The following is a 25,012-nucleotide window of genomic DNA, read 5'->3' as shown; positions in this document are numbered from 1 at the left end:
ATGTTGCCTTTTGCGCTAATTTTTCTGCCCTATGTTTTGCCTTTCCTGCTTGTTTTTCTTCCCTCAGTTTTGACTTTTTGCTAGTCTTTCTGCCCTTTGTTCTGGCTTTCCTGCTAATTTTCTGCTCTCTCTATTGCCTTTCTTGTTTGTTTTTCTGCCCTCTGTTTCCCCCTCTTTTGCAATGGGGAGAGGCCCTCGTCCCTGAGCCGATTTTGACCCCGAGGACCCCATCCCCAGGGGCCCGGCCATAATTCAATGGGGAGGGGAGCTACATGGCCCCCCTCACTGGGCTGATTTTGGCCCCAAGTACCCCATCCCCCAAGCTCAGCCATAATTCAAAGGGGGAAGGGACAGCATGCACGGCCCTCCTCCCCGGGCCGATTTTGGCCTCTGGGGCCTGAGGAAATATGAATTTTGTGATCAGTTATGTCCCCTATCGTAGACCCCAACGGCTCCATGTGCATGCTATAAGTACATGTATGTTCCCTCCAGTTCCAGTTATGAAGACGCAAATACATGTGCGTCCACCGTCAACATGTCCTCTTTCAGATCCGCCATGAATGGGTCAGATATTCCATTCCTAAGTATGAAAGGCCACCGACTTTATGTGGTTCACTTTCCACATTTTACAGATTCAGGCGAGTAGGCCCTGAATTCTGCCATCAAGCCTTTTTCTGCCTCCTGCCTCCGAGAGCTCCAGTCTGAGCCTGCATCTGTATCCATGAACTTTGTCCTACTCCCTGCGCGGCTAACGGTGCCTGATCCAGCCTGTTGCCTGCCAAAAACTGTATTTCACCTTCAAGATTATCTGCTCCGCTCCTCATCCGATGCATTCCTGTCTAGTAGTTTAGGTAAACATTCTTCCAGCTACAGTGCAAAGGGCCAGGCCTCGCTGTCCTCATGCAAGTAATTCATAGCCCCTGTTACCATGGAAGATTCCTGCCCCCTCGCATCTCATGTAGACACTTAGACGCTTGTACACGCACTAACAGCCAGTATAGAATAGATTCTGTCCGAGAGACCTTTCCTTTTGGATAATACAGTTCTTTAAACATAAGATATTAGATATGATTTGGGATTTTGGGATTAGGTTGACATGACCCCCCAGACTTCTGTCTCCACATGTAGAGCTAAATGTCAAGTCCCCTTCACCCTCTAGTTGCACGTCAATCACACGTCATGTGGCTGCGCGCGCATCTCTGCCAAATATTTCTGCTGACATTGCAGGATTCTCTTATGGATCCACCCACTTGTGACATCATGTATAATGACGTTTTCTAAGTTACGCCTATATGTCCGCCTTTTTTAGTTACGTATGCATATTTTATCTATCTTATCAACTGTTACGCCTCCTGCATCTGTTTCACTGTAATGCATTTCTTATAAAAATGATTACCTGTCAATAATGAATTGCCTTCCTTCCTGAACCCTCATGGTGATGGAATGTGAAGCCTGCAGTTCGAACTGTATTTCCTTTGTAGAGGAATAAAGCCTTTTAGAACCTCTAATACCACGGATTCTGCCTCTTATATTTACTGAGTTATTCTTACTAGACTTTACCGCATAAAAAATAGTACCGGTAATGAAATATTTACCACATAAATTGGCACCCGAATAGGGACACTTTCTCATCTCACGCGCCGGAGGTGCGTTGCAGGCCCGGTCTCCTGCCACAGCTGAACGGACAAAAACGCGTACCTGCAGGATTTCCTGTATCTCCCTCCGGCCAAGCGGGGGCGACTGAGGCTGCGATCAACACCCAGACGAGGCGGTGAGAAGTGCGAAGTATCCCGACCAGAGCCTAGCTGAGAGAGCAAGATCCGAGGTATACAGAGGCCCACCAGGTTCCGAAGTTCCGAGTCCAGTCGAGTCGAGTCCAGTCCGGTCCAGTTTCAGTTCAGTTCCGAGGCCTTCCGTTCCGAGCTACCCGGTGAGTACCATTGCCGGGGAGGCATTTAAACGTGCACATAGTCTGTGCCGGTCAAGACGGGTTTGGGTACACAAATCCGGTCTGCACTGTTCCAGCAGTGTATCTGTACTGTTTAGCAGTATATCTAGTATGTCTAGCATATAAATAAGTATTATCTAGTGTCAGTATTATGTCAGTAACTAGTTTCCTATTAGTTATCATTATTCGTTAAAAGTTAAATGTTAAATGTTTTAATACGTTCTATACATTGTGGTGTGAATGACTGTTCATTATTGTGTTTATTTGTATTAAGTGTGTTTAAGATTAAGTAACCAGATCTAAAAATGCCGCTCTTTTCAAAATTAAGACAGATCAAAACTAGAAAAGGGGTACTCGAAGAAGCTGTTCCCATCCCACCTAGGGACACTCCAGGGTACTTTATGTATCATAAACATGGCTTAGATGCCGTATTATTTCTGGATTTATGGGTAGACTACAACAAGGATTTACCAGAAAGTCAGAGATGGCCCGCAGCGGGGACCTGGGATGCAGATTGCATCATGAGAGTAGAAGAAGAATTATGGAAAAAGAAAGCCAGACAGTCACAGAAAGATGCCATTGAATTGTGGCGTAAAGAATCATATAGACGTACAGAAAAAGCGCTTAGACAGGAAGAGAAAGGTAGGGAGAATTCAAATAAAGCCCGAGAAAATCTATTAATTGAGGAAGGTACCCGAGTAAAATCAGAACAAGTAGATAGACAAAGAAACACTCTTATGAATGGTATGTATCCTCTTTTGGCCGAAGGGTTACCTCAGGCCACCCCGGAAATACCGAAAAACTTGACACCCCCATTACTCCCGATAAAAGCACATCCTAAAACAGCAAAAGACGTTTTCCTTTCCTCCTATTTAGATGACGTAGCTCCCGAATATGCTAATTCCACCCCACACACACCGCTTGCCGATGGTGTTCAACATCAAGAGCATCCGTCTGTATCCCCGCAACAACCTACGCCCATTCCCACAGGTCCGTCCGTTTCTACTGTTTTTCCCGCATCTACAATCTACGTCCAACGAATCCTTTCTTGCCCAGCACCTCAGATGGTGCTACAGGAGGTACGACAGACATGTTTGCCACACCGCCGCGAAATAAACAGACCCTTAGAGATTTAGCACTCCAACGTACACCCCAACTAGCGACATCCGACATGTTTAAAGAACATCTTGTGGATTGTAGATACGATCCAGTGCCAGGTAAACAGGACAGATTGCTAATATCATCACTACGTATACGACGAGCTACATTGTATTTAATGACGATACCAGGAATGGTTGAACACCTAGACAATATATATCACTTTGTCCAAACAGGGCGAGGTCCAGAAAGTATTAACGAAGCTATGGAATACCAGAAAGTGGATGTCCAAAGACAACTACTACGTTTTTTCATAAACTGCGTGATTAGGAACCAAGACAGGCCTGGGGCAGATCATGATACCATACAAAAACTTGCCAAATGGGGTCAGAACATATCAGACGAGAAACATGATAAACAGGCGTGTATAATCGCCATGTATCGAAAGATCCGCAAGGAAGTAGAACGAATACATAAAGAAAGACGAGAAGCAGACAGAATTGAATCAGAGGAAGAGGAGGAGCAAGAATCAGAACAATTAGAAACGATAGCTTACGTAGGTAGAGGAAGACCCCATAATAATGCTAGAGGCTTTAATGATCCGATACGCCCGATACGTCCAGAATGTAACAGACATTTTCAAACCCCTATGTTAAATACAAGGTCCCCTGAACACCTATTCCAAGCCGCTGATAAATTACTCCGAGATCGAAGGGGGTACCATATACTCGATTCCATGGACGAACAAGAATTAGCCAGGTCAGCAGTACAATGGGCTGACAGTCCCAGCAAATACAGTGATGATGCACTAGCACACACGTTTCTGAATCTTGCCCCAGACGAACAGCGTTTAGTTAGTATATACATGATTCAACACCTCCTTATATTATATAAAAGCCAACACTCCGATCCTGGACCCTTACCTGACATATTGACGGAACTACTCACGAATAAATGGAGAGGGTCAGGTACTGATTTAATTAAAGAAATTCTAGAATTTCGAAACCAGTATATAGCTTTCGTGTGCCCAGAACACGTTCCAGTTCCCACTATGGGAAGAAAAATGTATCACATAGATAGACAGAATCCGTTACGTGAAGTACACCCAATAAGAGGTGAAGGTAATAACTTTACACGCGTGTTTGTGTACACGCCTATAACTAAAATTGAATTATTAGAAATAAAGAAAGTAGTACCCAGCCATGACAAGGATCCAGCAGGTTTCCACCGTGAGATAAAAGACATGTTACTCATGGGAGAGTATACCTACCCCGACATTATGAAAATACTGAAAGTGTTAATGCCTGCCGGTGTTTACGAGAAACTAAAAGAAAAGGAATGGGAGGTGGGAGACCAAAAGATAGATTGGACAGCATTAGAAAACGAAGAAAAGGCCCGAGCTGCAGGAGCAGGGCTTGGGGAAAAGACTACAGCACTACCAGGATTACTAGTACAGGTACTGCCACGTTTATTAACTACGAAAAAGGAGGACTGGGGTGCAATCTCAGCCTGTAAACAAAAGCAAGATGAAGACACTAGTGATTTCTATTCCCGATTTGAAAAATGTTTTGGTATAAATAGTGGCATAAAAGCAAGTAGCGAGTCATATCCACATTTGTTTGTGACAAAATTAGTTGAAAATTCCCTACCGCAAGTTAAGAATAGAGTATTGAAATTTGAGAGTACCTGGCAAGGTAATACCCCGTCACAGATGTTACAGATGTTACAATATCACCACAATAGAATTAGAGAAGAACAAGAACATGAACAAAGACGTATGAAAGATACGAAAATGAAAATGCTTGTTGCTCAGTCAGTTCCAGCTGATGGTCATCAAAAGGGTGATTCAACAGGTCCAGTTAAAGGGACATGTAACTATTGTAAACAACAAGGTCATTATATACACGATTGTCCAGTCCTGAAACATAATATTGCCACAGGTAGAACCCAGGAAAGACCACGTCCACCTAGACAGGATCAGAATCAACAACAAATTCCTCAGTATGCACAACCTAGGTCAGCTCCGCAACAACTAGCTCCGCAACAGGCAGCTACACAACAGACCGTAGCACCACCACAAGCGCAGCCTATTGCTGCCACACAAGCAACAACGCAACAGATGTATCAGTATGCACAAGCAGATTATCCCGATTATCAGCGATACACATGAAATAGCCTAGAGAGGGAAGTTGGCTTACCCCTTATTGAGGTTCCTGTAGATCAAGAGGGACCTTATGTACATAGTGAACTATTAGGGGAAGACAGAAAGTTTTTACTTGATACAGGGGCAAGCAGAACAACTATACGACGCAGTGAAGTTCCAGGGGCACCCCTCTCAGGCTCACAAAATATTTCCCTTGGATTCTCAGGAAAACCTATAATTAATGAAGTAACGCAACCCCTTCCACTTACGGTTGGTCCATTGACACGTACTACAGATTTATTGCTTACTAAATCATGTCCGGAAAACTTGTTAGGTATAAAAACATTGAAAGCTCTAGGAGCTATAATATGTTGTTCTCCGGAAGGAGTACGACTATTTCTACGTGACTTTAAAGGTCACTATGTGTCCAGAGACATGGATCACCAGCTGCAGAGTTTACCTACACATTTATGGGCACAAGGCCCCACTGATGTTGGTTGCATGAACATTACACCATATCGAGTCACACTAAAAACAGGAGTAGTACTACCACGAATGCGAAAATACAAGTTACCACCAGATGCTGTTGTGGCTTTACTGCAAATCATTGACGAGCTCATTGCACAAGGAGTGGTTGTCGAAACCGACTCCAATGTATGCAATTCCCCGATAATTCCGATTCTTAAAAGAACGGACCCAAAGGCACCACCAGTATATCGATTAGTTATTGATCTGCGCGAATTAAATAAATGTATTGTACCACAATATCCTGTGGTTCCAGACATCTCTTCATTACTAACAGCTATTGACTCTGAAGCAACGTTCTTCACTGTAATTGATCTCAAGAATGCTTTCTTTAGCGTCCCAATAGATCCGGAAAGTCAATATCTGTTCGGATTCAGTTTAAATGGACGAAGTTTTAAATTCACACGCGCACCTCAAGGATTTACAGAAAGCCCCAGCATCTATAGCCAAGCACTGAAACGAGAACTTGACAGTATCCACATGCCAGTTAACACTGCCTTGCTTCAATATGTCGATGATCTGCTGATCACCGCCCGAAGCGAACCTGAATGTGAAACAGCGTCACTGACGGTTTTAAAATTTCTGGCCGACAAGGGGCACAAGGTGTCCCCTTCTAAGCTGCAATTCTGTGTCCAGCGAGTTGTTTACCTTGGGCACTCGCTGTCCAAGGAGGGAAGACAGCTTACACCCGACCGCATCCAGTTAATTGCTAACATGCCACCACCCAAGACACAAAAGGAGGTGCGGGCTTTTATAGGGCTCACTTCATACTGTAGGCAGTGGATCCCTCAATATGCATTTCTAGCAAAACCACTCATCCAGTTGACAACACAGGAGGCAGCCACATCGACTGTCCTCCCTTGGACTCAAGAACATACACATGCCTTTGAAAGCTTAAAGAAAGCTTTATGCCAAGCACCTGTTTTAGCAACACCATGTTACAGTAAACTGTTTACACTCTTTGTTACAGAACGCGAAGGTACTGCCTTGTCAGTACTCACTCAGGAACAAGCAGGATCACACAAACCATGTGCTTATTTCTCTAGTACATTAGATCCAGTAGCTCAGGCTCTTCCTGCGTGCCTGAAATCGGTGGCAGCAACAGCTTTAGCAATCAGACAAAGCGATGCCATAGTGTTAGGACATCAATTGACAGTACAAGTACCACACGCAGTAGAGGTTCTCTTGAACCGCACACAAACACAACACCTGACTATAGCGAGACTCACCGGTTATGAATTAACATTGTTTCAGCCACACATAGAAATCAGACGTTGTAATACGTTAAATCCTGCCACACTTTTGCCAGTAAATGGAACAGATCCATTAGCACATGATTGTATTGAAGTCATTACTATCACGACAAAACCCAGACAAGACTTGACAGATATCCCTTTATCAGATCCAGACTTGACATTGTATGTAGATGGGTCATGTATGAGAACAAGTACAGGAGAGTTAGTGGCCGCTTACGCAGTCACAACAGACACTGAAGTCATTGAAACAAATTGTATTAACACTTTGTCAGCTCAAGCAGCAGAGCTCATCGCTCTGACACAAGCCTGTATTCAAGCCAAAAATAAGAAAGTCAACTTATACACAGATTCACGTTATGCATTCGGAGTCGTCCATGACTTCGGCGTACTGTGGCGAGAGAGAGGTTATTTAACTTCTCACGGTGCCCACATCCAACACGGACCCCTCATTCAAGCCCTATTAGACGCGATTCATCTACCTACTGCAATATCAATTATGAAATGCAAAGCCCATACAAAAGTTACCGATATCATTTCTCAGGGTAATGACCTAGCTGACAGAACAGCTAAACAGACTGCTCAGAACCAGACTCATACAACTGACGCGACAAAGACAATAGTTCCGACACCAACACATTGCATGACAGTTAAGGATCCCGCCCTTGATGTAATTGACATACAGACACATGCTACACCAGAAGAAATAAAGAAATGGACTGAATTAGGAGGGATCCAAACGGATCAAGGATGGATGACGAAGGAAAAATCTATATGGTTTCTTCCCGACTCCATGGTTCAAGTCATCATTAACACAATACATAGTCCAGCGCACCTAGGAGAAAAAGCTATGCTAGACAGTATTCAACACATTTGGTTCAACAAACACTTGCGAGCAGCAGCCAAACAGAAAGTACGTACCTGTATGATATGTTGTCAGTTTAATCCAGGTAAAAGCATCCCCGTAGAGCAGGGTGGATTTCAACCTCCCGATCATGCTTTTGAAGTCCTCCAGATGGATTATATCCAGATGGAACGATGTCGAGGATTCAAATATGTTCTCGTAGTTGTCTGTGCTCTTTCCCGTTGGACAGAAGCCTACCCGGTTTCAGATTACACTGCCCCGACTACTGCCAAACAGTTAGTTCGAGAATTCTTCCCACGGTATGGTTTGCCACGTGTTGTCTACTCAGATAACGGCCAGCCATTCTCATCCGAACTAATGAAACACGTTTCACTTTTGTTAGGCTACCAATGGAAATTCCACTGTGTCCGACATCCTGAGGCAGCAGGTCTCGTGGAACGCCATAATCAAACTCTGAAAATGAGATTGTCCAAAATATGTAGAGAAAAAGGTGTCGATTGGATAGTAGCCTTACCAGTTGCACTCTTTTACATGAGAATGGTAGCACATTCTCGAACAGGGCTATCCCCGTACGAGGTGATCTTCGGTAGACCACCAAATATGTGGGGGACGCCTATACCTCGCAAAATCACTGATGTTGACTGTAATATGCTGACAGATTACCTGGCTTCCTTGATGTCTGCACTACAATCTTGTCGTTCACAGGTAGCTGCAGCTTTTCCCGATAACACTGAGGTGAAGCCCCATGACGTGGTTCCAGGTGACCTGGTTTTGGTACGGAATTTCGACCGGAAGACCCAACTGGAGCCTAGGTGGAAATCGCCTAAACTCGTTCTACTAACAACAAGGACAGCCGTGAAGATCAAGGGACGTAAAGGGTGGTTGCACTCGAGTCATATCAAGAAATTTTATGGACTACCGTCCAGTGTGAACACTCAGCCCTGCATTCCCTCACAGACAGACTCAAAGCTCCCCTTGGTTGAACAAACAAAAACTGAACTTTATAAACTGAAATTAAGGTCTAGCAAGTCAGACAATTTGATTGTTTAAGTCCTCTCCAAGGTTAATCGGTTGAATTTGTCTCTGACATGTATCCTCTAGACCGGAATAGAGAAAGAAATCAACAGATGCAGCTTAAAAAGCATGCGTATTGTAAATCACTTCGTAGTCATTGCACAGTAACACTATTAATTTTGTTTTTTCTAAGTTTTCTGATCATCATAACTAGTGTACTGCTTCATATGTATTACCCTATTTCTAAACGTGCTTACAATGTTACTGCTGAACATTCTTTTAGCGAATTACCTCCGCATGAGTTGTCTTATAGATTTGCGCTGCGCAACAACACTTTTATTAGTATGTTACATCATTCCCATCAGACCAGCAATGCTACAAATTGTTGGATATGTGGCCGACTCCCTCCCTATCAGAACTATAAGGGAGTTTTGCCCCTCTTTCCATATCCGTTCACACACAATGACTCCTGTGGAGCATGGTTTAGTTTGATTAATTCCCTAGATTCAAATTCAGTAGTTTATCAAGACAACTGGGTATGGGGAAACCTGAACCTAGTTTTGCTTAAAGTCTGCTACCCTAACAAGGAGGGACTTCCCAAAAGAACAGGAACTGATCTAGAAAATGAAGTATATGGATTAGGTAATTTTACACTTAACCTCCTGATTCTGAATGTTGAATCCGACGCTACGCCAATCTTGCCCGCTATGTCAGTATTCCCAGTTAAAGGGGAATTATGTGTAAGAAAGAATGGTTCCATACACATGGGCCATAGTAAATGCACCACTGTAATAAAATTCAGTGATCAAGGCAAGTCTACGTTTAGAGCTTCCCGTCATTCTTATTTCATATGTGGCCAGACCGCATATATACGTCTACCTCTAGATTGGGATGGTACCTGTTACATAGCATTCCTTCTGCCACCTGTTTTCCTAGCCCCTCCTGATTATCACAGAAATACCCATTTAGTACACAATAGACAACAGAGAGATCTCCCGATTGTCGATTACACTGAAACGGCATGGGAGCAATATACAGATTTCAATAAAGGTTTCTTTCCCTATATAGGTACAGTCACTAATAGTAAGCTGATACGTAGATTAACTAGAACCCTTGAAGCAGTAGTGAACGAGACTACTTCCGCCTTAGGAAATTTAACAGAAGAGCAGTCTGCTATGCGGATTGTTGTGCTTCAAAATCGTCTTGTCCTTGACGTCATCCTGGCCGATAGGGGCGGAGCTTGTAGGGTCATCGGATCAAGTTGCTGTGTTTTCATACCAGAAAATTCGCCGTCAGTATATAAAGCCATAACCCGCCTTCATAAGATTATAAGCCAGATACACCAGAGTCCAGGCACCTGGACTTGGTCCGGTTGGTTCTGGGGCGTGTTGTCAGCCTGGGGATGGAGGACCCTATCCTTCCTAGGTATTGGCTTCCTCATACTATTCAGTTGCTGCTTATGTCTACAGTGTGGGCCAGCGATTTGTGGTCTGTGTGCCACATCGTGTATCCCGCATCCAAGTTTTCGTTCAAGATCCCGGAAGAAGAAAGAAGAACAAATGATGCTATATGAACAGATCGATGGATTGATGAAGATCGATATCTCCTGAGGGTCCGTAGGGGACAAGGAGGGAATGAGGAAATATGAATTTTGTGATCAGTTATGTCCCCTATCGTAGACCCCAACGGCTCCATGTGCATGCTATAAGTACATGTATGTTCCCTCCAGTTCCAGTTATGAAGACGCAAATACATGTGCGTCCACCGTCAACATGTCCTCTTTCAGATCCGCCATGAATGGGTCAGATATTCCATTCCTAAGTATGAAAGGCCACCGACTTTATGTGGTTCACTTTCCACATTTTACAGATTCAGGCGAGTAGGCCCTGAATTCTGCCATCAAGCCTTTTTCTGCCTCCTGCCTCCGAGAGCTCCAGTCTGAGCCTGCATCTGTATCCATGAACTTTGTCCTACTCCCTGCGCGGCTAACGGTGCCTGATCCAGCCTGTTGCCTGCCAAAAACTGTATTTCACCTTCAAGATTATCTGCTCCGCTCCTCATCCGATGCATTCCTGTCTAGTAGTTTAGGTAAACATTCTTCCAGCTACAGTGCAAAGGGCCAGGCCTCGCTGTCCTCATGCAAGTAATTCATAGCCCCTGTTACCATGGAAGATTCCTGCCCCCTCGCATCTCATGTAGACACTTAGACGCTTGTACACGCACTAACAGCCAGTATAGAATAGATTCTGTCCGAGAGACCTTTCCTTTTGGATAATACAGTTCTTTAAACATAAGATATTAGATATGATTTGGGATTTTGGGATTAGGTTGACATGACCCCCCAGACTTCTGTCTCCACATGTAGAGCTAAATGTCAAGTCCCCTTCACCCTCTAGTTGCACGTCAATCACACGTCATGCGGCTGCGCGCGCATCTCTGCCAAATATTTCTGCTGACATTGCAGGATTCTCTTATGGATCCACCCACTTGTGACATCATGTATAATGACGTTTTCTAAGTTACGCCTATATGTCCGCCTTTTTTAGTTACGTATGCATATTTTATCTATCTTATCAACTGTTACGCCTCCTGCATCTGTTTCACTGTAATGCATTTCTTATAAAAATGATTACCTGTCAATAATGAATTGCCTTCCTTCCTGAACCCTCATGGTGATGGAATGTGAAGCCTGCAGTTCGAACTGTATTTCCTTTGTAGAGGAATAAAGCCTTTTAGAACCTCTAATACCACGGATTCTGCCTCTTATATTTACTGAGTTATTCTTACTAGACTTTACCGCATAAAAAATAGTACCGGTAATGAAATATTTACCACAGGCCTCATCCCCCGGGAGGGCGGCATGTGTCTCCCTGGGTGCCCTGGAGCCCACCCAGGGCACCCAATGTATTATGATGGGGACCACGGGAGGGGAGCCTCAAGGCCCCCTCGGTCTCAGCCGGCTCCCCACATTCTGCAGGAGTCGGCATTGCTCCAGCACACAGGGGGCTGCTAAATTTGCAGCTCCCTGCATGCTGGCGAAATTGTTTGAGCTGTTTCCCTTCCCGCTTGCTTCAGAGAGCAGTTTGACAGCTCCGGCTTGCTGGAAATGCTCCCGCTTGCTGGAAGCAGAGTTATGTTTACTCTTTCTTGGTGGAAGTTGTCACAGCTCCCGCCAAGTGAGACCAAACAGCTATATTTCAGGTGGGCATCCCGGGACATAGGGAACCAGTCCTGGGGGGTGGCGGCTTCCCTCCATCTGTTTCCATGGTCCGGCACTGAGGAGATAATGGTCCCCTGGGCCATATATGGCCCAGGAGTGGGTCCCACTTGCAAATTGGCCATGCCCCAGGGAGGAGGTGGTATCAGGTCTCATCGTCCCGTGAACACTGACTGGCTGTGTAGTGGAAGTCAGACGACAAGTGAGTCATCCCTGTAAATTGGTAATTCTATTACCCAGCATGACATGCGCTCCTGACGCAACACTCTACTTTGTGCGTGCTGTGGCGAAACCCGGATATAGCAGGAAAGAGATTCCGCCGGACTGCCGATTATTCGAGTCACGACCAGTGTTTGGATTTCATGGCAGTATCACGGTCCAGTAAGGGTGCTTGTAGCACCAACTTTTAGATTCTTAAAGATGTGCCATCTTTAACCAGAACTCCCTTCGTTTGCTGTGCTTTCGTGCCTGGCACAGCTTTCCTCCTCCATTGGCGAGACCAGCTGTGTTGCGGACTCTTGCAGGGGAGAAATTTACGGGTACTCGGCAGGAGAAGCAGAAGCTTCTACACAATCCCTCTCTCTCCTTGAAGAGAGCAGGAACATTCTTCCTTGTCTCCTCTGTTCGCAAATCCCTGAATGCGACTCATGTGGAGGAGATTACTTGTGACATTTATGTGACGTAGAGGGAATGAGGGAACTCCCATCTCATTGCTACATTAAGAGATTACATTTAAGGAGGAACTTGCCTAAGTGGATATCTGGCTAATTATTGTAGGTGTTGAAAGTTACTGCCTCGGAGCTCATACAGCCTGATCTATTCATGTAACTCTGCTGCTTTGTTACTCATGGATCTACACCAAGAACAGATTTAATAAGCAGTGGCATTTGTTTTTCCCGTGTTCTTTAACAGGGGGGTCAGTAGTGGGTGATTGGAAGTCTGATGCACCTGTCCTCTGTGATTCCTTCCACCCCATTAATGAGGGTAGGTATGTTGGTCAAAGTGTTTCATATTATCTCTTGAGTATAACAGGCTTTATCGCTGAAAAAGGTGTTCATCTATACTCTCTATTTTTCCCCTTTGCAGCATTCATTTTGGAAACTAAAATACACCCTCTCACCTCCCTGTTACTGGGTTATTATTTTCTTTTATAGGTAGCTCATACGTGTCTCATATACAAGTCTAACCTTGCTTGCTGGTTTTGATAGAGGCTATCATGCATAAAGAGTATCTTGTGCCCCCTCCTATTATTAATATTACCCCGGTGTGGTGGGGGTCCCTGGGGGAGAAGCTCCCTATGCAGACGGGGGTACATGCGCCCCCTCCAATTATAATTTTTAAAACAATGGCCCCGGGACCTGGCCCACCTGGGGGCTCATAAAAAAAAAGTGCGGAAACCCATGCTTGTTTTTAAAAAAAGAAATTCGTTGTGATTTCTGCCCAAAAATCAAAGACAAAAAATTCTTTTTTGCCCTGGTGGGATCTCAGGAGGACCCCAGGACTAGGACTAACGGGTCAGGGTATGCCCCCTTTTCTTTTTTTTAAGGTTTTTTTTTTTCATTGACTGAAGCCGAGTCCCAAGATGGCTGTCAACACTTCCTGGTTGAAGTGTTAGCAGAAAATCAGGTATCAACATGGGACTGTCAGATCCTCTGAGGATCCACGAACCTAGATATACAAATTTGATTTTCCTTTCATTTCTTGAAAACTATTGAACGGATTTATACCAAAGATTTGCACCTGAGCTAACTATAGTTCCCCCCGCAATGCACTGCTCACATATTATATTAGTCAGTGACATCACTGGTGATGACATCAGTGATTACATCATCCATGAAGGGTTTGCGAAGAGTTTATGATTATGAGTGTTAAATATATATACTAAGCTACTACAAAAGTTTAATTAGTATGCTAGGTGTACTACTGATGAGTGATACCACTTTTAACATATATGTTGTGAGTGGCTGTGTGTATCCAAGTGTGAGTGGGTGTCTGAGTGGCTGTATGGGTGTGTGAGTGTTTAAATGGGTGTATAAGTGGGTGTGTGAGTAGCTGTGCAAGTGAATGAGTGGCTGTATTGGTGAGTGAATAGGTGTGTCAGTGGCTGTATGGGTGAGTGAGTGGCTGCATGGGTGTGTAAGTGGAAGTGTGAGTCACTGTATGAGTGAGTGAGTGGGTGTCTAAATGGCTGTATGAGTGAGTGACTGGATGTGCAAGTGGCTGTATGTGTGACTGAGTGGCTCTTTGAGTCAGTGTTTATATAAGTGTATCTGTGTGAATGGCTGTATGGGTGAGTGAGTGAGTGGATGTGTGAGTGCTTGTATGGATGTCTGAATGGGTATGTAAGTGGTTGTGTGGGTGTGTGAGTGACTGTGCTGAGAGGCAGTATGGGTGAGTGAGTAGGTGTGTGAGAGGCTATATAGGTAAAAATGTGGGTGTGTAGTACCTGCGTGAGTATGTTGCTGTGTAGCTGTATGGGTGAGTGACTGGTTGTATGAGTGACTGTGTGAGTGGCACTATGGATAAGTGAGTAGTTGTGTGAGAAACTTGTATGGGTCTGTCAATGTGTATGTGAGTGGCTGTATGGATGAGTGAGTGGGCATATGAGTAGTTGTATGGGGTTGTGAGTTGGTGTGTAAGTGGTTCTGTGGATGATGTAATCACTGATGTCACTGACCATATCATGAGTGATGTAATATGTGAGGTCATAAGCAGTGCATTGCAGGGGCGTAAATTATAGTTAGCTCCGGTAACTATAACTGCTGAAATTCTAAGGTTTTGTACGAGGCAAATCTGAGCCTAATTGTAATGTTCCTGCAACCTTTGTTTTTTTTAATGAATTTCTAAGGTTTTTTCAATTCTATTTCCTGAGTATAATGTCCCTATGATTTTAGTTTTTTTAGTGTATTTCTAGGGTTTTTATACATTCTATTTCCTAACCATAACATCCCTGTAACCTTTAATTTGTTTAGTGAATTTCTACTTTAATGTTATGTAATCTGTAACATATCTGTGAGTGAGTGCATGAGTATCTCAGTGGGTGTGTTGAGTGTCTCAGTGGGTCTGTGGGTGAGTGCGTGAATATATAAGTGGGTGAATGAGTGCCTGAGTCAGTGTCTCAGTGGGTCTGTGAATGGGTGTGAGCGTGACACAATAAGTGTGTGAGTGCTTCCATGAGTGTGTCAGTCTGTCTGTGAATGAGCGCATGAGTGTCTGAGTAGGTCTGTGAGTGGGTACGTGAGTCTCTGAGTGGATCTTAAGTAGGTCTGTGAGTCTCTGAGTGGGGCTGTGAGTCGGTGCATGAATCTCTCACTAAGTCTGTGAATGGGTGAGCGAGAGTATGAGTGATTCTGAAAGTGGGTACATGAGTGTCTGAATGGATCTGTGATTGGCTGTGAGTGCCTCATGGGTTTTTGCTCATTGTTTGCTTGTTTTCTGCATTTTTTCTGCTTGTTTATGACCTCTATTTTGCCTCTTTGTGGTCCTTGCTGAGCTTTATTTTGCTTCTTTCTGTTTGTTGCTGACCTCTATTTTGCCTCTTTGTCCTCATTTCTGACCTTTATTTTGCCTCTTTCTGCTCGTTGCTGATCTCTATTTTGCCTTTTGCTGCTCATTTCTGACCTATATTTTGCCTCTTTCTGCTCATTTCTCACCTTTATTTTAGCAATTTCTGCTAATTTTCACCTTTATTCTACCTCTTTCTGCTTGTTTCTCACCTTTATCTTGCCTCTTTCTGCTCATTGCTGACCTTTATTGTGCCTCACTCTTCTGGTTTTTGAACTTTATTCGCCTCTTGCTGCTCGTTTCTGAAGTTTATTTTGCCTCTTTCTGCTAGTTTCTGATCTTTATTCAGCCTCTTTCTGCTGATTTCTCACCTTTTTATGCCTCTTTCTGCTGACTGCTGACTGTTATTTTGCCTCTTTCTGCTCGCTTCTCACATTTTTTTGCCTCATTCTTCTGGTTTCTGACCTTTATTCAGCCTCTTTCTGCTTGTTTATCAAATTTTTTTGCCTCTTCCTGCTCATTGCTGACCTTTATTATACCTCTTGCTGCCCATTCCTCACCTTTATTTTGCCTCTTTCTTCTTGTTTCTGACCTTTATTCTGCCTCTTTCTGCTCACTTCTCACCTTTATTCTGCCTCTTGCTGCATTTTTCTGACCTCTATTTTGCCTCTTTCTACTCGTTTCTGACCTCTATTTTGCCTCTTTCTGCTAATTTCTCACCTTTATCATGTCGCTTTCTGCTCATTGTTGACCTTTATTCTGACTCTTTCTGCTAGTTTCTAACCTTGATTCTGATTCTTTCTGCTTGTTTCTCCCATATTTGGCTTTTTTATCATTTCTTAGCTCTATTTTGCCTCTTTCATCTCTTTGCTGGCCTTTATTTTGCCTCTTTCTGCTTGTTTCTAAACTTTATGCTGCTCGTTTCTCACCTTTATCTTCCCCGTTTCTGCTTGCTTCTAACCTTTATTCTGCCTCTTTCTGCTTCTTTCTCACCTCTATCGTGCCTCTTTCTGCTCATTGCTGGCCTTTATTCTGCCTCTTTCTGCTCGTTTCTCTCCTTGATTCTGCCTCTTTCTGCTCTTTTCCTTCAGGACCACATCTCTATTTTGTCTCTTTCAGGTCTTTGCTGGCCTTTATTCTGCCTCTTTCTGCTCGTTTCCCACCTTTATCTTCCCTGTTTCTGCTTGCTTCCAACCTTTATTCTTCCTCTTTCTGCTTGTTTCTCACCTCTATCTTGCCTCTTTCTGCTCATTGCTGGCCTTTATTCTGCCTTTTTCTGCTTGTTTCTCTCCTTTATTTTGCCTCTTTCTGCTCTTTTCCTTCAGGACCACATGGGAGAGCCTCAAGGCCCTTGTGGTCCCTACCGGCTCTCCACCTCCTGCATGTGCTGTAATTGCGCTCACAGACAGGGAGCTGCTAAACATGCAGCTCCCTGTCTGTGAGAGCAATCCTTTTGTCTGTTTCCCTTCCCGCTTGACAAAAGGCAGGGAAACAGACAAAACCTCCACTTTCCGCTAGCAAGAGCATTTTTTTAGCTCCTGCTTGCTGAAAGCAGAGTGTTTGCTCTGACTTGGTGGGAGCGGTCAAAACTCCTACCAAGTCACAGAAGACAGCTAGGTTCCGGGGGTGGGCAACCCAGAGCACAGCAGGAGCTGGCCCTGGGGTGTGGCAGTACCCAGGCCATTATTAGCTCCAAGATGAGGGTTTTGTGACCCCACCCCTTTCACTTTCAAAGGCCTGCCTCAGGGAGGTGGTGATCCCAGGGCCAACAACAGCCCAGGAGGGGGCCACTCACCCCCCCATCTTCTCTAAAAAAAGAATGCCCCAGGGAGGTGGTGGTCCTTGGGCTGTGGGGGGTCCACTCAGCTCCCAGCTCTTTATTTAAGTTAGCCCCAGGGAGGTGGTTGTCCCCAGGGCCTGGGGATCCACGCAGCCACCCCTAAGCATTTTATTTTTAAGCTTCTTAATATAATTAGTCTGGCCCACCCGAGGACTACAGTTAAAACAATCAATGGTATCCATGTTTGATGTTTGTGAATATTTTGAGAAAATCACTGTGAATAAAAGCAAAATATATATTTCGTGTTGGGGTTCCAGGGAAACCCAAAGACCAAGGCTTGGGGGTCAGAGATTTCCTACCCTGCCCCCTTTTCTTTTTCCCCATTTTTTTTGTGAAGCCAAGTCCCAAGATGGCTGCCAACACTTCCTGGTTGAAGTGTTGGTAGCCAATCAGAGCTCTGCATTTCCTGTACAAGCTTGGTATAATTTGTGAAGTCACTGCAATTGCAGACATCATTATTTGGATCTCCTTAAATGTCGCCACAACGACTCAACACATTAACACAAAAAACAAAAAGCACAATCTGCATATCAAAAGCTAGCTGTCTCTCAAATTTGGCATAATTCCGTCCAGTGCATCGGGCTGCAGTCTTGTATAAAGCTCACATGGGAATTAACATGGGAAACACACTTTTTTTGACCCCCCTGGTTTTTTCAGACCCTGCTTTATGAATCATCCCAAAACTTTCCATGTACAACAAGACTCACAATAACACTTTTGGGGGGAAATGTCATCAAAATTCTACAAACGATGCCAAAGATATAGGCAAGTCAAAAAATGCTTTTTCTATGGACATGGTCCTTACTATAATTATATATAGTAAATGTGAGATCTGAATTCACTGAATTATCACGAGAACTCAGTTTATGTGTTTATGTTGTCAAAAGGAGGCAATATAGAAGGAGATGATGGTGAAAAGCTACTGTGGTCTATAATCTGTATATTGTGATGTTAGTTATCATTAAAAACTATAAAACGACAGAACCTCAAGTCTTAATTATTCGTGAATTCTGTTCTGAATGTTATCAATGTGCTTATTTTGCCTATCTGCAATATCAAATGTGTATCAATATTGTGGACAGTTTAACAATGCGAGTATCAAACTGTTTCACGTGTTACCAGAAACATTTCAAGAAAGATATTTTTGTTGTATGCCTGAATAATTTAGTCTCCCATCGCCAACAAGTTTGCCTCTTGTAGAACAAACATAGCAACATATTTGGTGGTAGGGAATGCATCTGATGGCTAGCTACATGCAAGGAGGTATCACATGATTGAACACAGATAGTCCACAGTTGACCTGGAGAGAGGTTCTTTGGCAAAGTATTACTGACATTAGTTAATGGTAGTGCCACACTGGTGGCCCTACCGAAAATCTCAATTGCACCTCTAAAAGCCACCTTAAATGCAGCAGCCAAGCTTATGACTGGATCATGTCACCCCTGACCTCCAATCACTTAAATGGCTACCTTATGAGTCTAGGATCCAACATAAAATTGCATGTATGACTCATAAAGTGCTGCACCACCCAACTAACCCAGAAACTGACACTATTGGGTGTAAACAGACCTTTCAGAAGAACAAACTCCTTACTACTCAAGCCACAAAAATTTAAGAAAAAGAAAACTTGCAACAGATCCTTCTAAGGAATTGCTCACAAAATCTGGAACTCTCTCCCTCCAAAGATCAGAAGAAACCCATCCACATCCCTCTTCAAGAACGGGTAATAATTCTGCTTTCCAACAAATTCCTCTCACTCTGAGGGATTACCTCCCTCACCTGTTGTGCCCGGCCAACTATTATGTCTGGTCCTTTTGTTCTCATCTTCACTCTTTCCATTTACATTTGCAAGTAATTGCAATTACTGTTCTTCATGCACTACCACATGTTTTGTACATTGCCACTGTTTGTATCATATTCTCATTTGTCCTTTCTTGTATATATATCGCTTTGTCAGCCGATAGGATCTTGCTCGTCGATTTTGCCCAACCGAGTATCATGTCCGACCTTTTGTTCCCATCCCCTCTCTTACCATTTATATTTGCTATTATTGTTCCTCCTGCCCTATACCATGTTTGTAAATTGCCACAGTTTGTATCATCATTTCCTTTGTTTCTTCTATTGTAAAGTGCTCTGTCACCTGAAAGGGTCTTGTTCATGCTATATAAAAATCAAAAAATAAAATAAATAACATAACTGTGGAAGGAGAGAGAAAAAACTGCACAACAGAAAGTAGTAAAAAAATTGAAAAAATGCATTGCAACTTACCCATTGCAGCACTGAGGGTAGTTGTCGTTTAGACATTCAGTCACTCACTCGTCCACTTTTGTTCTTCAGAGCTAGAGCACATATCTGATTTGCATCATTCCAGACACAGCGCTTGCAAACAGAAAGTAATAGGCGGATGAAAAGGTCCTCTGATAGAGACTTCCATATGTAGCATTTTAAGTGTTTTTTACATTATGTAGCACAAAGCATGGAAAGTAAATCAAGACATAGGATTTGATTTTTGTTTTAAAAAATCGGACTTAAAAAATGTAAGAACACATTATGTGAAATGAGTTAATATTCTAATGTGCCTTGATAACAAACAAAAAAATTTCTCCAAATATTTCTAATTAATTATTTTGATAGCAAACTGCATTAATTTGTGATAATTTATTCATTGATGTCCTTTCAGTTCATCATAATAACTTGCTTTGCAGCTTTTTGAAAACAAAAATGAGAAAGCATATCTCAAGCACTACAGAACTCTGGAAATATTTCCCACAAATTAAATGACTGTGTGAGTTTCTCCGTCAATTCTCTTTTCAGTCTCTAAATAAAAGTCCAGGAAATGCAATCGTTGGTTCCCGTCCAAGATTTGTTGTTTGTGACGCAGTCAATGTCTTTCCCATTGTACGCATTTTTCTCCAGGGCTAGTCTGTGATGGGACTCCAAAACCGATGAATTAATCCTTTGCCCCTTTCATTGTAAAATGTTTTTTTCGAAGATTATTAACTGTGTGCGTTTAAAACAAGAAACCATTTGGAAAAACTATGGCCGCGTTTAGTTTCCTCTCTCATTCCAAACTCTACCTTGGCCCACAAAATGTGGCAAAATAATCCGGTCGTCCACATAGTGCTCATGTAGAGGGGACAAGCAGACAGTGTAGTGTAAATTGTCTATTGTACTTTCTGTGGACTTGCAGGACTCCATTGTGTCGAATGACTTCATCTAACATTTAGCTTACGAGCATGGCCCCATTCATTCCACTGAGCAGGGAGTAATTCACATATCCACTTCTACCCTGGGCGAAGTACACTGACATCAGGACTCGTAGACTGGATTCATTCATGGAACAACTGAGCTATTCACGATCTCAATGGGAACCGCTCGATGGTGCCAGACAGGGTAAGAATGAACCAACTCTATCCCTTTGACATAATGTCCCTCCATAAAATTGTTGTCACATAGACCTTCTTTTTCCTTCATTGCTACCTGAAATACTGTCAAAGGAGTCATTCTACTAGGAAAGGCAAAGGGCTTCATTTAGAATATGGAGGAAGACATACTCTATCACAAAACATGGTGGATAACCCGGCTGCTGTATCACCAATACACTATAGCACTTTGCACTTGTGAAACTGCTTCACGTCAGCATTATAAGAAACTGATTTTATTCTTTTGTGAAAGGATATTTTCCATTCTAATTCTTAAACTGTATTATGAATAAATCTTAATGATGAACACACAGCAGGTAATTCTACTTAATGTCATGTTAAATATGTATGGAAGAGTGTATGCAAAATCTCTTAGCAACGAGTATAGATTTAGATTTCAAACTCTAAACCTTCGTAATTCTTTTATTGGTTCTCCAGGTTCCTCATTACATGCAAAGCATGATTCTCCAGGCCATATTGGAGGATACTAATCGGGCCCTATTTTTCGCTTCTGGGGCCTTCATAACAGATTGCCAACATGCATTTTTGGATCAAATGGCCAACAGCTGTAACTTCACTCACTTTACTTGCTACTTGGCACTTTTAAACCACATGCCAACTGTTTCCAACCTCTGTATTACCTCAGAAAATTCGTCATCCTATTCATCTTTATTTTCAGGTTAAATGGTCAGTTTAAAACTGATACCAGGTACTATAAAACACGCTTTTCAGGAGTTGTGTAATTTTTTTTATTATACCATCATCTCTCTAAAAGAAACTGAAATAGTAGACATACCACTAATTAAGTACACAGAACACTTAAAAATCAGATTTGAAATATTAGACTTGCTTAAAAACCACTGCTGAAAAGTCTGTGTATTGAGAACATCATTACATCAGCATCTGAAATTGATTTCGTTTCCAGTCAACAATAGTATTTTTAAGGATCAGGTAAGCATCCTCATTTATGAAACAGAGAAGCACGTAATTAGCCCAAACCCCTGAACACACACACATACACATAAACACACACACACACACAGGCATGCACGCACGCACAAACACACCTATTTGATTTTTTTTGCGTTTTTTATTGTATGTATTAGTTAGATTTCAGTATGGGAGCTACAGTACAATATTTGAACAACACTGCTTTCATTATAAAGTATGTCAGAATTCTACCATGTTACACATGGCTATTGTAGGTAATTCGACTTTTTGTCATGTATCCTCTGGATAATATGGCATTTACGGAACTGGGTTGTTTTGATCTTTGATTTCCCTCGACCTGACAGCAGGTTTCCCTAGAATGGGTATGCTTTGCTTTGAACCAAGAGAGACAGTATTATTATTATTTTAATAATAATAATTAATAATGTTGATAATATTATTTTTAATAGTTATAATGATAATTATTATTTTTACAGTATTTTGGTTCCTACAAACCATGCATCCATGCAATCTTGGCCTGGGATCCGCTGACTGGAGCCTGTATAAGTCTGGAGCACCTGCATAGATGTTATAAAACTTTTGCTAAAAGTCAAGGTAACCCCAAGGTATCGGTACTCCTTGATGGACTGTAGTCTTGCCACATTTAACCACCAGCCCCCAAAGGCACATTATAATGTCCAACAAAATACATGTTTTTTGCTTCTGTTTGACTGCATCTTTTGGCCAATTTGTTGTAGATTGAATTATAGTATGGCAGTGTATGCCAGCATGGGAGGAAATTATCTTTCAGTAAAGTATACATGCAAGCAATTCAGATGTTTTTAATTAAACAAGGATACTAAAACATACCCTTGTCTTAACCCATTCTCCACAGCATCATTTTGTAAGCTCATGTTTTAAACTATACGTCACTTGAACCCAATTGACAATGCGCAAAGTGATAATTATGTTCAGTTGCCTTTTGAAGATTCCACATTGGGGTAGTTAAGCCCATGGTGTTCCACGTTTGGCAGACCCATAAGCACTACCGACGTCCGTGCAAATGTTCTGTTTTCTTATGTGTAATATACGTCTCCAGCATTAAATGCAGTCCCAAAACATTGTTCATCGTGCTACAACAGGGAGCTGCCTTCTTGCAATGGAATCAAGTCTGCTTCTTTCCCCCATGCATACATGCAATTCAAAATAACGTTTGCTAAAAACTTGCCCAATACATTCAAAAGTGCACTCCGACGGTTATTTGATGGTGCTTATGTGAACCTTTCTTACAGACGAATAGTATTGTGCTGCTTCCCCATCCATCCGGCATGCTAACAATGTATATAACACCTCCACTTAATCATCACTTTAGAAATATTACCACCATGAACTATATTCTGTAAACCGCAACTCATCCCTGATTCAAGTATCAAGTTGAGAACTTTATTTAGTATTTCCTGTCGCCTCAATACGACAAAGGGCCTGATTTAGATCTTGGTGGTACTACAGCCGGCCTATTGCTGTGGCAGTCCCTAGCACTTCGTCAAGCTGAAAGCGGTCCACCCTGTTAATTTAGATGTATGTTGGCTAAGCCTCCGTTCGCGTTGACAGAGTGTTCACTGCTGCGTACGTGCCTCTACCGCTGCCAACGGGGCGGACTCCAATGCCGGCGAATAGTGCTCCATTGTCACCAGGTTAGTGGGAATGCGCCAAGGTGATTTAGATTTCCTAGTTGTCCTGGTGGTGTTCTAGCTGCAGTTTGTGAATCCGTTGCGGGACACGCTCAGCATTAGACTATTCCTGTGGCTGTAGGCTGCATGTTAGCACCACACACCTGATGTTTTTATTTATTTATTTATTTGAGTTTTATATAGCGCTGGCTAGACCCGGAGGTATCAGAGCGCTTTACATAAGGAAACAGCATGTTGCAAGTTACAAATCTTTCACATTAGTTACAGCATGATTACGTCGTCAAGACAGGAATTACTAGCGAGCAAGAAAATCAAGACCCAACAAAAGACCAAGGAGAGTTGGGAGACCACAGGAAGGAGACAGCAGCGGAGAAACTGATGAGACAAATGTCCGAGGTCCGGCTGGGTAGGTGACGGCCATAGCGGTGTGCAAGAGCCAATCTCCCCTATAGCTGTCACAGCAGCTCCACCGGGAATCGGCCATGTGTTTTGGCTAATTGTTTGCACCTGCATACCACACTATAAAACACACTCCATTTCAGACCGTGATCCTTTGCCATTCCACTGCACTACAACATTTTCTAGCAGAACGTTTGATAGTTAAATGAGGTTATTTGGTTGCTTTTCCTAGTTTCTTGTCCCTTTATCTACTTTAATTTATTTCCTTGTGGTTAATTAATTTGATTTTATTATATGTCTTTGCACAAAGCCAGGGGCCAAAAACTCCCATTTTACTGAAGGAGAATTGTCAGTCATGGTGGATGAAATCTGAAGAGTAGAGCCACAATTGTTTGGAGTCCAAAATACACACCTATCTCAGAAAAGGCAACTGTGGGCCATAATAGTCAATAGAGTGAAGACTGTAGCAAACAACCTGCGCATACAGGAGGAAATTAGGAAGGGGTGGAACGACCTGAGAGGGAGAGTGCGTTCCTGCCTCCAGTGGACTGGTGGTATTTCTCCCAGGCCTTCCTTACAACTCATGCCCTGGAATGAGAAGGTCTAGCAGATCCTACATCCTGAAGGCTTGACAGGAATTCCTAGTGGAGTTGAGACTGGTAAGTTACATTGAAAAGTGTATCAGTAAACCTAAATGTCCTGTTTCCTTATAAGTTAGCTGTTGCTAATGTGATCTGCATAATTTTTTTCATATACGAGGAAATTAAGAGCCATCAAGATCTCCTCCACTTTTGCCGCGGTTACTGACCTCTGGAAGAAACGATGGCAGGTCCAAAAAGAGAGAGGGAACCTGCCTTCTCGCTAGAGGGGTGGAAGTTATTGTACTGGAGGTCTTCTCCATGTATGGCCGCCTGTATGGCTCACCAGAGGAACAGGTACATGTTTGAAATGTATATGTGAATCTGACTAACTGGATTTTTTCCATTAACACAGGCTACAATGTCCCTTTCAGTTCCTGAGTGAAGTGTAGTTAGTGTTGTAAAGTCTCATATATTTTGTTCCTCATATAGGACAATGATGTTGGAGATTTCGAAGCACTTTACAATGTTGAAAAACACCACCATTAGTATGAGCTGTGTGTTTAAAGCCCTAGATTCTAATTG

At 42.8% G+C, this 25,012-nt stretch overlaps 1 long non-coding RNA gene across 1 annotated transcript in view; it reads right to left on the bottom strand.

Moving 5' to 3' along the window:
• LOC146868018 (uncharacterized) overlaps positions 1-25,012 on the bottom strand; it is a 152,971-nt gene that overhangs the window by 116,450 nt on the left and 11,509 nt on the right. Inside the window, exon 2 of the long non-coding RNA XR_014966171.1 lies at positions 19,676-19,786. This is a non-coding gene — a long non-coding RNA (uncharacterized LOC146868018). The remainder of the gene's footprint in view (positions 1-19,675; positions 19,787-25,012) is intronic.

The sequence above is a fragment of the Triturus cristatus genome, chromosome 1_2, assembly GCF_964204655.1.
Source record: "Triturus cristatus chromosome 1_2, aTriCri1.1, whole genome shotgun sequence".
Lineage (NCBI taxonomy): Eukaryota > Metazoa > Chordata > Amphibia > Caudata > Salamandridae > Triturus > Triturus cristatus.
The sequence above is the reverse complement of the archived record's forward strand: the minus strand, read 5'-3'. Positions and strand labels throughout refer to the sequence as shown.